The sequence below is a fragment of the Camelus dromedarius genome, chromosome X (assembly GCF_036321535.1).
Source record: "Camelus dromedarius isolate mCamDro1 chromosome X, mCamDro1.pat, whole genome shotgun sequence".
Taxonomy (NCBI): Eukaryota; Metazoa; Chordata; class Mammalia; order Artiodactyla; family Camelidae; genus Camelus; species Camelus dromedarius.
Window position 1 is genome coordinate 42,837,395 of NC_087472.1, and position 14,958 is coordinate 42,852,352.

Below are 14,958 nucleotides of genomic sequence, written 5' to 3' on the forward strand. Positions count from 1 at the left end.
GTTATAAGGAAGCCAAATTCTTATTGAACTTATGTAAATAACAATATTGCTATGAAAATACAAACACTCAATACATTTCTGAATTCTGGAGGAATCTGATAGGAAGAAAGGTAAATGTTTATATTCTGTTTATAAAGGTATACTTTACAAAATTACTGTAAGTCATAGATAACAGGAAAAAATGTTTCTTTAATCTGGAAAGCAAAAGATTAAGAAACCAGCAATATTTTAAAGAAAGAGTTATAAAAAAATGATAAACATTCTCAACAGTTTATTCAATCTCATGTTGTTAATCCCTTTGTGCTTGAATCCAGTGTTCCCATCAGCTCTGGAAATTCTTACCCAATTCAGTTTTATTATCTTAAAGTTATCAGAAACTTGTATTCTAGAATACTTGTCAGAGTCCTTTCCATGAATTTTTCTGAAGATGAAGCACTTTTGTAAAAGCATCAGTGTAAAACAATAACTGTCCGTAAGTAACAAAAATACTTTTAAAATGGCCATAGTTAAAGATCTGATGAGAACTCATTTAATAAAAACTATTTATTTCTGTGACTTACAACAATTTAAGGTAACAATTAGGTAATGGGAATATTGACAAGTTTCTATAAACTTCAAGCAATTTCTGGAATACCTGTAATCAGTAATATACATCCATACACATATAATCTAAGAAAGTTTATTATACCTTCTTATTTGCCAATACTTCTGAAATAATTTAATATACCAAATAAACCTAATTAGTTTAAACTCTCTCTTTTACAAAGTGAGAGAAAAACTCTTTGAGATTTTCCAGAGGCTTTCTGGGAAATCTCAAAGTTACTCTGAGGTCAAAAAGACTCCATTTAGAATTTAATTTGGGGAAGTTGTCAAAATTTTCAATAAGTTTGACTAAATAAGATGACAGATCATTATGAAATAATACTTAATCATCTATTTAACAAAAGTACAATGGAATATTTTACAGGCAAATAAGGAAAGTTATGTAGTTGTGAGCAAAACTTAGCTCTTATAATGTCTAGAAGACTTAGTTCTCCCAACTTAAAGTCCTGTTAGGTAACAATGAGCACAAGAAATTGTTTTGGTAAGACACAAAAGCTTTGCTTTCAAGGCATATTATTTCTTTTTTTTTCTTTTTTTTTTTTTTTTTTGCAGGGGGAGATAATTAGGTGTATTTATTTATTTATTTAATGGAAGTACTGGGGATTGAACCCAGGACTTCATGCATGCTAGGCATGCGCTCTACCACTGAGCTCTACCCTCCCTCCTCAAGGTATATCATTTAAAAGGTAAAGAAAAACTTTTCACAAATCTCTTAATCTAAGAGAAGACTGGTAGTCCCATTATAATTTTTCCTTTTAGCAGAGAGATAACCAAATTCTAATTCTGCACCAGAGTACTTTTGATATTAAAACTCATTTTTTTAAAAATAAAATTCTTTCCAATTTTAGCTAACTTGACAATGCACATAATTCCTTTCCCAAGATTCCTTTTTCACAATAGTCTATCCACTCAAGTTTTTCCTCTTTTTTATTTTGCAACAGCCAGTCATTCTACTTTAAAAACAAAATTACTCTCTTTTTTCTTTAATAAAAAAATGTTCTTCATACCTTTTCTTATTCAAAAACTGAAAGCAGTTCTTTTGCCCCTTTCCTGTTCACCCATTTCGGCCCCCTCTAACCTTAAAAGAACCTTATTATAGGAATGAGATCACTAAGTAATTGAAACTGACTCCTGACTTAACGCTCTCCTGAATGCACACCATGCTTTGTCTAACTTGTTGATTCTTTTCCTAGTTAAAAAGAAATAAGAATGAAGAATTAAGTAGTTAAAGAGTGATTAGCTCTTTACCCCCAAGAGCCCCCTTAGCAACCCTGCAGGCAGATCACGGGACAAGATAACATTTGAAGAGAGTCAGCCAGTCTGCACACAATGGAGACTGATGCAGAACCCAACCTCCTGCCTCGATGAGTCACTCAGATTCTCTGCCCACCCCTCCCCCCATATTTTTCCTTTTAAAAACTCATCGCTGAGCAGGCTCTTCAGAGCTGGTCTCTGAATAGTAGTCCAAGATCTCCCCAGATTGCCAGCTTTTCTGATTAAAGCACTTTTCTTTTTTACTGAAAATTGCCTCTCAAATTATTGTCTTTTGAGCGGTGAGCTGTCTAACCTGAGTTAAGTAACAAAACCACATTCTGCTTTCCTTACCTACTTTTCATACACAGTTGTTTCCTTTCACCCTTATATTTTTAAGTAGTTTTAATTACATATATTGATTAGAATTCATAACCCTTAGAAACCTTAACTTCTAGTGAAAACTAAGAAGTAAGTAATTATGGATTGTTTGCTACACAAGCATTTTTGTCCATTGGAAATTTATGACTACATACCATAATTCCTAGAAGTTTATATTTCCTCATGGCAAATTTTTAATGTGTCACAAAATGTATTTGCTAATAGAAAAAAAAAACTTTAGTCACTCTAATAAGCAGCCAAGATTAGATAAACTTATGTTGAATAATTAATGTTCAATAATTTATTTCAAATTGATTCAATTCAATGTTTTATTTCAAAATGATCTAGATATTCAATGCATATCTATCATTTAACTTAAGTATAACATTAAGGTTTCAAGTTATCAAAATGATTTGGAAACTATTTTTATGTACTTATACCATAAAAATAATTATTGTTGAAAAGTTTACTTTTCAACTTTTATCTTACTTAGATCAAGTATAACTGTTCTTAATAATTTTTAGCTTATTCATGGGAATTTTATAAGATGTTAAATAGCAAACCATCATCTCATTTTTCTTGCTGTCAAGTTTTGGAAGAGATAACACAAACTTATGACTAGCACACCCAGATAAAGTTGTATGCCTGTATTATACTTGATATTAATGATTCTGAAGATATGCCTATTTTAATTAAACCAACAAACAAGCTAGATTTTATTTAGCAAAAATTATCCTAGACCATGTAAACTTGAAAAACATTTGGGTTCATTTTTATATTTCTGAGAGTATGCTTAATTTATATAAGTACTTACTTTTCTTTAAGCCAGTTAAATGAAGCTCTTCACAAATTAATTTTGGCATACCATCCTAAGCTAAAAAATATCACACATCTATAACACACGTAGACAGGCATACAGATGTAAACAGAGATCTTACAGCTTTCATTTTAAAATTTTAGCCATGAAATACGTTCATCAATACAAAATCTCACTAGTTTGTAAAAGAATAATTAGATCCATATTGTGTTTCTGGTAGATGGAATACATTAAGGTCACTTGCTCAGATGGCCAAAGCCTTTTACTAATATTTGTGATAAAAACTTTTAAGAGTTTTTATTTATCTAATTTCCAAATAGCTTCTTCTTCTTCTTTTTTTTTTTTTTCTAAGAATTCTTTCTCTGAAGTTTGCATTTTAAGATTTGGCTCTGCGTTCTGAAAGAAAACCAGGTCAAACATACACATCTCAAAAAGCCCAGAGGAAGGATGTAAATTTCTCCAAGAAATGCTTTTGTTTCCTAAATTCAGATATTTTACAATCTCTGTGAGCCTTTTGAGATGATTAGGGGAGGTTTGGGATTGATAAACCTGATAGGTGGGCATTGAATTATTTCTAGAGCTATATTTCTATTCTTGCAAATATTCAATTTTTAAGACAAGTACAGTTGTTTTTAATTTCTCAAAGAATTGGACTGCAACCTGCATGATATCGAGAGACCCATGTACCCGTCTACTTATATTACTACTTATATTATCTTCAGTTTACTTCTATATATGAGGGAGAAAATCTTCAACTAAACTGGAAAACAAAACATTCTTATGCTCTAGATTTAGAGCTGTGTGTCTTTGGAATGTTTTAGTAAATCTTTCCACAACAGCTTCAGAATGCTTTTCTTTCCCTCTGGGTATGTAGTTTCATTTAAGTTTAGGAGAGAAGACCTTAAAAAAAAAATTCTTCGCAGGCTCTGAATATCAGCTTCCAATTGGGCCAACTTCTGGCTTAATTTTCTTTTTTCCAAACATCTTGTCAGGTTTCAGCTGGGTCAAACAGTAAATATTCCTGGCAGTACTTTTTAACAACCCCGTGGGCACAAGAGGTGTCCCCAGAGATGGTGCAGAAGATACTACCTCCCAGAATCCAGAGCTACTCTCAAAAATAACTAAAAGAAAGAAAGAGGGCTTAATAATTTGTAGGACCTCAGCTGCAAATGGAGTGTGGCCCACATTTCTGTCTTGTCGTATTTTGGGGGCCCCCACTTGACAATTGTCAAGTGAAATTCTTAGTACCCAAAATGAGCTAGACAAGAAGGCAATAGTGCTGCAGGAGGAGAGGGAGCAGAATAGTCATGTCCCAGGTCTCGGGGGAGTTCCTGGGATGGGCTGCCAAGTGAAGTTCAGGGCTTTGCACAGGAAAGAATTCAAGAGCCTGCCATGGTAAAGTGAAAGCAAGTTTCTTTAGAGAGATACACACTCCATAGGCTGAATGCGGACCGGCTCAGAAGGTGAGAGTTCCCCTGGGTTGTGGGGGTGGTTAGTTTTTATGGGCTGGGTAATTCCATACCTAATGAACCGTGCCTGGTTGGTTTTTGATCTTTGGGGCCATAGGGGGTCTCCTTCAGTTCTCTGCTCTGACATCAGAATTTTTGAAAGATAAACTGAGGCATATTCTTCAAAATTTAAGAGCTTAGTTGAGCAAAAATCTATCTGAATTGACCAGCACCAAACTAGAAGTGATTAAGAGTGTTCCCTGGGTAAGAACTCAGGGAGAGACTTTCACCGAGAAAAAGTGGAAGTAAGGTAAAGAAATTATTATTTGGCTATATTTTAAAGCCTAATTGGCTGTTTGTAATTGGTTGTCCCTAAGTTTCCATTTTTAACCTTGAATTGTTTACAGGCTTAGATTTTGGTTTGCTTACATAGGCTGCCACAGCATTAGGGCCACCTCAGTCTAATGACCTTCCTGTTGAATTAATCATAAATAGGTATATATAATCATAAATACATATATATATTTCCATCCTGTATAGAATTCCTATATGTATATATGATGCTTAATATATATGCTAAATATAGTTTTATATTAATAAGAGTTTTTATTTCCACCAGTAATATCATTTTTGTAATGGATTTCTGAAAATTTGGAAGTTTAAAAGAAGGATGAGATGATTCATAATGGCCCTTAGATGGAGCTGTTTCTCCTTAGAAATCATTACACAGACACATGTTTTATTTGGCTGATCAGAAAAATAAGAATAGTTTAAATAATGCCACAGAGCGATAATGGGTTTTTTAAAACATTAGTTTGTAGCACAGCTAAAAGAGAAAACAATAAAAACTCACTTCAAACCTGCTCAAGTTCTCACTAGACTCTGAGGAAACTTAATCTAAATTGAAACCAACTCACAGGGCTGTTTGGTACATACAAAAGTCAGTTTCAGGGTGGGTGTAATTCTGAAGGTTTTATAGAGAAAACGGTATGGTAGAAAGTGTTCTAAGAGTGTCATAGTTATCATTTGGAAGTCAATAAAGTTATCTGTTTAAATTCCTTAGTTTAAAGGAGTACTCAAGGGAAAATTCCATAATTAAAAAAAACAAAAACAAAAACAAAAACACACACTTGAGTGATCATATTTTAAAGGCATAAGTATACATTTGGGGCATAGCTTGATCTCTGGCAAACTGATTATTAGATGAGGTAGACAAAACTTGTAAAAAAAATGGGGACGAAAAATACTAGGAAAATGTGAGCAAATCATGAGCAGTTATCTAAACATTCAAGGCTGATTTTATATCAATTACTTTGAGGCTTCTTGAAAAGATTGACATTCTGGAAGAGGTTACATTAGGAGCAATAGTGTAAATATTTCCTTAGTTTTTTCTTCGTTGTACAAAAGAAGAAAGAAGGAACCTAACTGCAGTTTTGTACTTGGAAATTTTTTTCTAAGAAAAATAAGTGTTTTCCAAGCAAAGCATGATAAAAATTACTAAAAATATTCAATTTTTAAAATTTCCTCCAGAATATAAAATGGTCATGCATGCATGTGCATATACACACATGTTCACGCAGGAAGATAAGGAGAAAGCTATTGAATATCTTTGAACAATGTGATCTGATTGTTGTTTTCGAAGCGTACCTTGGTGGCAGGGTATAGATTTATTGGACTGAAGAAATCCTATAAACAGCAAGATTACTTAAGATACTGTTCTGTAGTCTAAATGAGCAGCCATGAATGTCTGATTTAGTGAATAGAGAGTGTAAATGAGGAAAAAAAAAGAAAGAGAGAGATAAAAGGCATTATTGAGGTAAGAACTGTTATGAATATACTGAGCTAGTAGGTGATCATCTGAAAGTAGAATTTGTACTGAGAAAAAATGAGTAATTTATTATTCTTTGAGGTGAGTAATGCATCAAAGAAAGAATATACTGCAGAAAAATAAATTTTGAGGAAAATAGTTTTATATTAATAATAGAAAGGGCTGAAAGCAAACAAAATAAAGTGTTATATTGTGCTATTTATTATAAGCTCCTATCACAACTGAATAAAGCTAGAACCAAATACACTGGTTCTGAGGTATTCACAGTTCAAGCCAAAATAAGAAGTATTTGAATTTAACTTGGAGAAGATTTCCTATTCAAAGAAGCCTCAGCATTTTAACTAGAAGGAAATTAACAAGCTTCAGGTAACCACCCTACTCTTAGAGCAGGCAGATAGCTAGATATGAGTAGAGAAAGGGGGCCACAGGCCAAATGGCAGGAATTGGGAAGGAAGGAGGGGCATGGGCCAAATGCAGGAAACCATACATCATGTAAACAACAGGGTTCCCTGGGCAAAGAAAGAAAAGCAGGAACCTCTGAGCTGATAAGCAATTACACATTTTGGGGTGATAAGTGGCCTGGCTGCTGACAAAGAAAGGTGGGATAAGGCAGGAATCTCCAGTGTCCGAATGTAACCTTTTGCTCATTATGCCCTTATTTCAATAAATATATTAGCCTTGCAGATTAGAAGTACCCATCATGCACCGACGCCACGACACTTCCGATCCAGACTAAATAAGGACAAAAATCCCTCTTCCCTTTGGGAAGGTGGAGTTGATATGAAAATCAGGGAATGTGACCCCAAACCCCTCCCTCCCCAATGAATATTCCTCCCATTTATTTTTACACTCTATGTAACTAACTTGCCAAAGAAACTCAGGGCAGCTGCTCACCTGAGCCTGCCTGCTCTCTCGCCTTGAGAGTGTACTATCCATTCCTTAATAAATCCTCACTTTACTTTCTTAACCTCCACGTCTTGCCTCTGAATTCTTTCTGGGGTGAGACAAGAAGCTGGACATCGGTTACATTTACTGGCAACACTACCATTCCCAAGCTTATCACATCTCCTTAGCAACCTTTATATACACACATGTACAAGGGTAAAATTATCTGATTCTAATGGATTTTGAACTTTATATGCTAATAACTTCTCAGTTCAAATGTTCTCATTTTTATTTTTCTTTCTAAATCTACTTTTAAAATAAGGACCCATCATTGTCGACTCATTCAGCCTAGAATAAAATTATTTATTACCAGCATCTTAATTAAAAGATATGGTGATAATCATATATTATTAAACAGTGCTTCGTAATAAGATAAGCTTTCTTTTTAAAAAAAATACCGAGTCATTTTTCTGTTGAATTTGGATTTTAAAATATATACGTTTTATGAACTGAAAATTTTCTCATACAAATTTTAGTCTACAGTCATATGATATTAAATTATCCTGGTAATGGGTGAAATAAAAATCAGTGATCTGTATATTATATCTACATCTTGCAAGCTGTGACGATTTAAAGTAATGTTGTGAGAGTATTAAGATGTGATTACAGCCATGTGAAAAACTGTGCTCAAATCATCCTGCTTCTCTGAGAGATTTCTGAACATAGACGTAGAAATGCAGCATATAGCCAATGAGAAATAAGGTACCTGGTCATTCTTATCTAAGGTAGTCTTTAGTATCACCTACCACCCAAACCAATTCAATTTAGGCTTAAAATTGCAGTAGAAATTCTATTCTACTCCCTCTAAGTGTAAATAAAAAGCTTGGACTCTTGCTTTCTTCTGGTAAGCCATATTATGCAGGAGCACAAAATAATGGTGAGCACCCTTAAGCAGCCAGAGAGAGAGAGAGAGAGAGAGAGAAAGAGGGAGAGAGAGAGAGAAAGACTAATTGATTATGGATCCTCTTGACAGAAAGCCTTGCCTGGATTTGTTTGGATACAATGTCTCAGCCCATTTGTAAACACATTCTAATAATGATGCAATCAAGTGTGTATCCTTTCCTCTTAGGGAGAAGCAGCAACTTTGGTTTCCCTCCCAATGCACATCTGCAAAAATATAATCAAAGCATCTGGGTTTTTGACTGAATATTAGCAACTGCCAGCCAAATGTTTTGTTATTTTAAAAAGAAAAGCAGAAAGGCTAAAGAGGCATGGGCAGCTTCAGAATAAAACAGGTTTGGGGGATGGAAGATGAGAAGGGACCAGTTATAATAGAGCCAGTTTTTGGGGAAAAGAAATGCTAACCAATTACTGGCTGATAAAAATAACTCAATCTAAATTATAAATAAACTTCAAAGAAATACAGTTTCTATGTGTTAAGAAAGCCCAACCAAATCTCCTTGATCAGTAATTTAAACTAAGACAAAATGAATGCTTTGTGAGGGAAGTTCAAGAATCTTGAAGTTAGCATGATGATAGTCATTTCTAAAGTTATTTGGGTTTGCTATTTTTATTTTAGTGAAACTGCTTCTTTTCTTTCATTTTGGTTAAAAGAAGTAAGAGTTATAAGTGATGGGAGCATATATCCACTTCAGTTCTCCTAGGTGGTAGATTATTCAGCACTTTTAATATTCATGATAGCAATAAAACATGAGTCTTCCTTTCTATGTGAATTAAATAGATTTGTCACTGTTGCAGAAAATGATTTCTTCCCATTTCAATGAAAAAAGCAACTGCCGTTTGATGCTGAGATCCAAGATGAAAAATTGAAAGATGCACACACATATATAAATTATCCAGATCTCTCTCACACTTTCAAGCCCTAACTTTTCATAAGCTTAACCTACAAAACTGAGGGTTTTACGACCGCCTAAACACCCTTTTCTTTATTTTTCTGCTACACGAAATAAAATTACTGTTTTTTAAAACGTAGCTGATAACTTTTTGACTTTTTGTGAAACTTAATCCATGTGTTTAAAATGACCAATTATTCAATCAGATGCAATATATAACACACACACAATGCTCAACATTCTGGAATGTGTGAGGCAATAATTAATAATAAGAGATTGCCTAAGTAAATTATGATACACTTCTGTAAAGTTATACTATTTAGCTACTAAGAAAGCTACTAGAAAAGTATAATTTTTCTCATAGGAAGCATTAAGTAATAGAAAAAATACAGTTTATTATAAGAAAAAGTATATAAGTACATGCATAAAATAATAGTCTGAAATGTTATGTGCTCACATTTTAACAGTGAATTTCTTTGAGTCATGAAATTTGAGTATTTTTTGGTATTTTCTTCCTTATGAATAGATGCATTTTCTAATTTTTCTATATTGAATATACATTATTTTTGTAATTTAAAAAAACAGATGTTTGACTGAATAAAAATTTTTTAAAAATATACAAAAATATTCATTTGAACATGTTGATTCATTCTGAGAGTAGCATAATGGGGCTATTTACCAATTAAACTTGCAATGTCTAATTGCCTCAGATCATTGGGTTAGTTAGAAGATGAATGTTGTAAGCTGCAAATAAACTCTATACAGGCAACATTAGGCTTGCTAATAGGGAGCTGCTAATGGAGTATTATTTCAGGAACTAAAATCTGCACATACACACACACTTAAACAAAGAAAAATATCTTTCCCCCCACCTTTTCTGACCTGTCATCTAAACAAAAAGTGTTTAATTGGAAATGCCTCTAAAATGCAAACAGTGTTAGATCTTTTCCTGATTACAGGAAGGGCACCAACTGTCTGAAGTGCAATGGTAGCCCCTGCAAAAGGGGCAAAGGATGCCAAAATAGCTGACTAACAAAATACTACTACAACTACTACTGTTACTACTACTACTACTACTATTACAACTACTAGTTACTAATACGAATGATCATAATAATAATGGCTATAAGTTGCCATCTGTCTTCCAGGTACAAAGCACTTCAAATAAATTATTTCATTTCATTTTAATAATTCTATAAGTTGTAAGCGTTATTATTGCCATTTCACAATAGATAAATCAAAGGGTTAAGTGAATTGCTCAGAGTAACAGCTAATACACAGTATAGCTTACACTTGAACTCAAGTTCAACTTAAAAGTGAAACCACAGCTCCTTCCATTCTGCGACATTGCCTCTTACAGAATTGTTCATTATCCCCAATGCCAAAACTACATAGGATTTTCATAAAAATTTCTCTCTGCAATTGATTTTTTACACCCCCATGGAGTCTGATACAGAACGTCTTTGGATATATGGAATATATCATCAACTACCTGGTTCTATCATCATTTTATTGCTTCTGAACTATTTCCCCTTCTGTAGCCTGTTATTTGTAAATAAATACAGTTATTCATTGATGGTAAACAATTTTGAGTGATTACACATCATGTACTCAATGCTCTGTACTCTACATCATACTAGATGGAGAATCAAGAAGGATTCAGCTTAAAGTATATTTGCACTATAAATAAAGTATAGCTTTATTATTGGATGTTATTGGGGTATAAAAATAATCAATTGCACTTTCTGATTTTAAGAAATCTACAGTGTAAGAGTATTTTTAATTTAATAAACACAATATACACTCTTTACTATGTGCCAGACACTATTTTAAATAAAAATTTATAAATAATTTTATAAATTATATATTTATAAAATAAGTTAATTGTAAATATTAATTAATGCAACTGTATTGCTTTGGGTAACATATCAATTCCCCAGAATAACCTTATACAGAATGTACTGTTAGTATCTATATTTTACACATAAGGAAACTGGTACACAAGAAAGTAATTTGCCCATAGTCACGCAGCTAGTAAGTGGCAGGCTGGAAGTGAAACCCAGGAATTTTGGATTAATAGTTGTGTGCTTTATCGGTGGGCTATGTTTCTATCCAAAGTGCTGCTTACGCTGTAATAGCCATGATGCTATATAGGGCTAATAGAAAACGTGAGAATTTTAAAATTTCCGCAGATTAGGAAAAGTCTGATTATTCTGTCACCATGTTAACAAGTAATGGAACTGGTTTTACAGCTGATCAAAAGTTAACAAAAACTCTACCTCAGTGGTGTTAGGGCAATATAAGTACAAACAAAACCTTCTCCCCACAGTTCTATTACTGAATAAGCATTGAACCAGAGTGTGTTGTGCGACACATGCAATCCCTAAGGGACTGCAAAGACAGAAATGAATCTCATCCTCTTACATAACAAAGCATATACCACCTATTACATAGGTGTTTTCAAAATAGACAATAATCAGCTCTCAAGTAAGAGGACTTGACTACACGTTTTGGCACACCAATTTTACCTAAATTTATCATGGTAGCTGGGGAGATCCCCCTGTGCTAGATTTATCCAGAGGAGAAACAAACTCCTCATTGCAAATTGGAGTAAGACGGGACTAAAGATAGGCTCTTTCTCTCCTCCAGGAACTGAGAGATAGGTGCTCTATTCCCTTGATCCTTGCATTTCAAAAAGATGACTCCCAGGTCCTTGAGGAAACATTCCTGAGATGGGAGACAGGCAAGAGGCTTTTTTTTTATCATTATAAAGATTTACATACACTTGAAAAGGATAGAGAAATAACTTCTGAAAAAAAAAAAAAAAAAAAAAAAAAAAAAAAAGGAAGGGGGCTGAAGTCTCTTTCCCTACTTCCAACAGGGAGAATTAAGCCTCTTATTTTTAATTTGTATATGCCCTTACAGTGGACATACTTTTCTAAGGGAACTAATCAGTGTCTGTTCCTTTCTTCTGAAAGTCAGTCAATTAGAAAAGCATCATTGGTATAAATATATTTTGGAATGTCAACCAATCAATAAGAGTTTCACCTGAGTAAGCACGTTTCTACAGATGATGAGAAGCTAATCATATGTCTGATTTTCCATCAATTCTTGTACTCCATGCTTTCCAGAGGCCCTATATAATATCAAATATCTGCTCTGCTTGGAGAGAGATGATGAGCATATCTCTCCCTTGCCACAGTAAGTAATACATTCAGCTTTGTTTAATTTTCAGATACTGAGTGGTGAGCTCTTCACCCTTTAACATATGGTACAGGAAGTAGGAATGATTAGAAATGATTTTGACTTAATTTTTAATTTTTTTTTGAAGTGACTGACCTGAAATCAGCAGATCCAAGAGGACTAATACATGTAGTAGTACCACAGAGTTTCAAGAACTAATGGAAACCATACAAAAAATCATACCAATGATCATATCCTCATCATTCTTGAAAACTAACTGTGAAAAGAAGGAATATTTTTTAAAGCATATTTTAGTCTCTAATAAGAGCCAGGTATTTTGTAAGATGTTTCACATTTAATCTTCAGAAAAACCTTCTGAAGCTTTTTGATTAAATTATATGTATTCATCTATCTGTCTCTCTGTATGAAATGTTGTCTAAGATCTCTTAACAACTTAGTAACTGAGCCAAGATTATATAACAAATTTGAGAATGAGTCTAATATATTACATTTCTTTACTAGTAATATGAAAATGACTTAGTGGTATTATTCGATCCTAAACTTGGAATTTATCAACCTTGCAAAATAAAAGCCAAAAAAGAAAAAGATTTATCTCAGGACTCACTAAGAGATGTGGTAAGAAAAAGGAAATTAGCACATCTTTGAAAGTGGTTTTTTTAGGTCTTAGCTCAGTTCCTAAGTCCTAGATACACTACACATTCTCATGTGAGAAAATATGCCAACTTCCCTTATAACTACAAATGCTGTACATGGGACTTTATCTAATTGAATTTATTAGTAATTTTTTTCTTGAAGCTACTTTTGTTGATACAAAAGTACGTTAAAAGAACAAATTTTAGAAATCAAAATTTTTTCTTTAGAACTTTGAAATACTTTAAAATACTATGTGAGCTGACAAAAGATTGGTTAATTCTTTGCTTTCCATTTATTTATCACTATTATTTCCTTCTATGTGCCAAATTATTTAGTAACAACTGCATGCTATATAGCCTGCTGATTCCTGATATGACCAATTTGTTTTTGTAAGTCTGTTATAATTTAGAAGGAGCAGACGACCTTTAATAGTTTTAATAGGTACTCATATGAAATTAACAGATAGATTCCAGTGGTGGAAAAAAAGACATCGAATAACAAATTGTCATGAAGTGTGCCTCTCAGTATGGAATCAGAGATTTTAAGAAATAGCATTTTTTTCTGATACCGTGGCAATATGCAACCACTAATCATACAATTTGAAGCTGAATTTTATATTCCCCCTTGTGATATTCCCAGCTATTATACATTGGAGCTAATTTGGCAGCTTTGACAACTGGAATTACTACTTTTTTGGGTGTCAATTGTGATGAGATTACCATCTAGATGAGGGGGAATATTCATTCATCTATTAAAAAATACTGTTAAATCCCATATGATTCTGATCAAGAAAAAAAGAGAGTAAGACACATGAGTAAGCAATAAAAAAAATGGATAACACATTTACCTGGAAAGATGAAAACAATGACAAGAAAATACCACATGCTACTTTGATGTATAAATAAACTAGAAAATCTAGACAAAACAGAATATTTCCTAGTAAAATACAAATTTTCAAAATTTAGCCAAGGAGTTATGAAACGTGTCTTTCTCTTTTATATTTTTATTTTCACTAGCTTTATTGAGATATATTTAACATATAACGTGTAAATTTAAGGTGTACAGTCGGATGATTTGATTTACATATGTATTGAAAAATGATTACCACAATACGATTCGTTAATACATACATTACCTCACATAGTTACCATTTGTATGTGTGTGTATGTGATTGTGTGGTGAGAATATTTAAGATTTACTCTCTTAGCAACTTTCAAGTAGACATTATAGTACTGTGAAACATTTGTTATACACATTACCATAAAATAAATTTTAAAAGCATTTTAATATCTGCCACTGAAAAATACATTGAGATCAAATGAGTTCCATGTAGAGTGTTACCTAATCTTTAAAGGTAAAATAACTCCAATGTTATTAAAAATGTTCTGAAAAAGGGCAAAAAATATGACAGAAAGCTCTGCAGTTAAGTATATTAAGCCTGAATAACATTAATATGAAAACATTAAGATAATTTAGAAGCCTGTAAATATATTTTATTTTGGAATGTCAAATATATATATAATGGTAGAAAATAGACTCCAGCTGTATATTTCTCCTGCCCTCTGCTGGTCATGCAAGGGATGTTCAATACCATGACATATTAGGAAATCTGATATCTGTATCTCCATATTAATTCATGAAAATTGCTTAGCTGGTGTTTGAAAAAATATAGTAGCTTTTTCTAATAATAAGTCTAATAAAATAAGAACAGAGGTTGAACTATTTAGTTATAATACTAGTATGAGCATAAAGATGCCAAAACTTGTCAGTATTATTTAACATTGTACTGAAGTTGTAAGTAAATATGTCATAATCAAATAAATTATAATTGGAGTAAACATATAAATGTAATTTTTAAACATAGATTACAAGGACACATGTATAAACTAGGAGAGATAGTGGAGGAATTTCTTAATCAATACTGGAATTTGGAAGCTTAAAAATATATATATGTGAGTAGATAAAGATTAAAACTGTTGTGTGGCAAATGCTACAATTAACACTGGATTTGGGAGAATATATATGTAATGCAGATGATAAATATTTAATATCTGT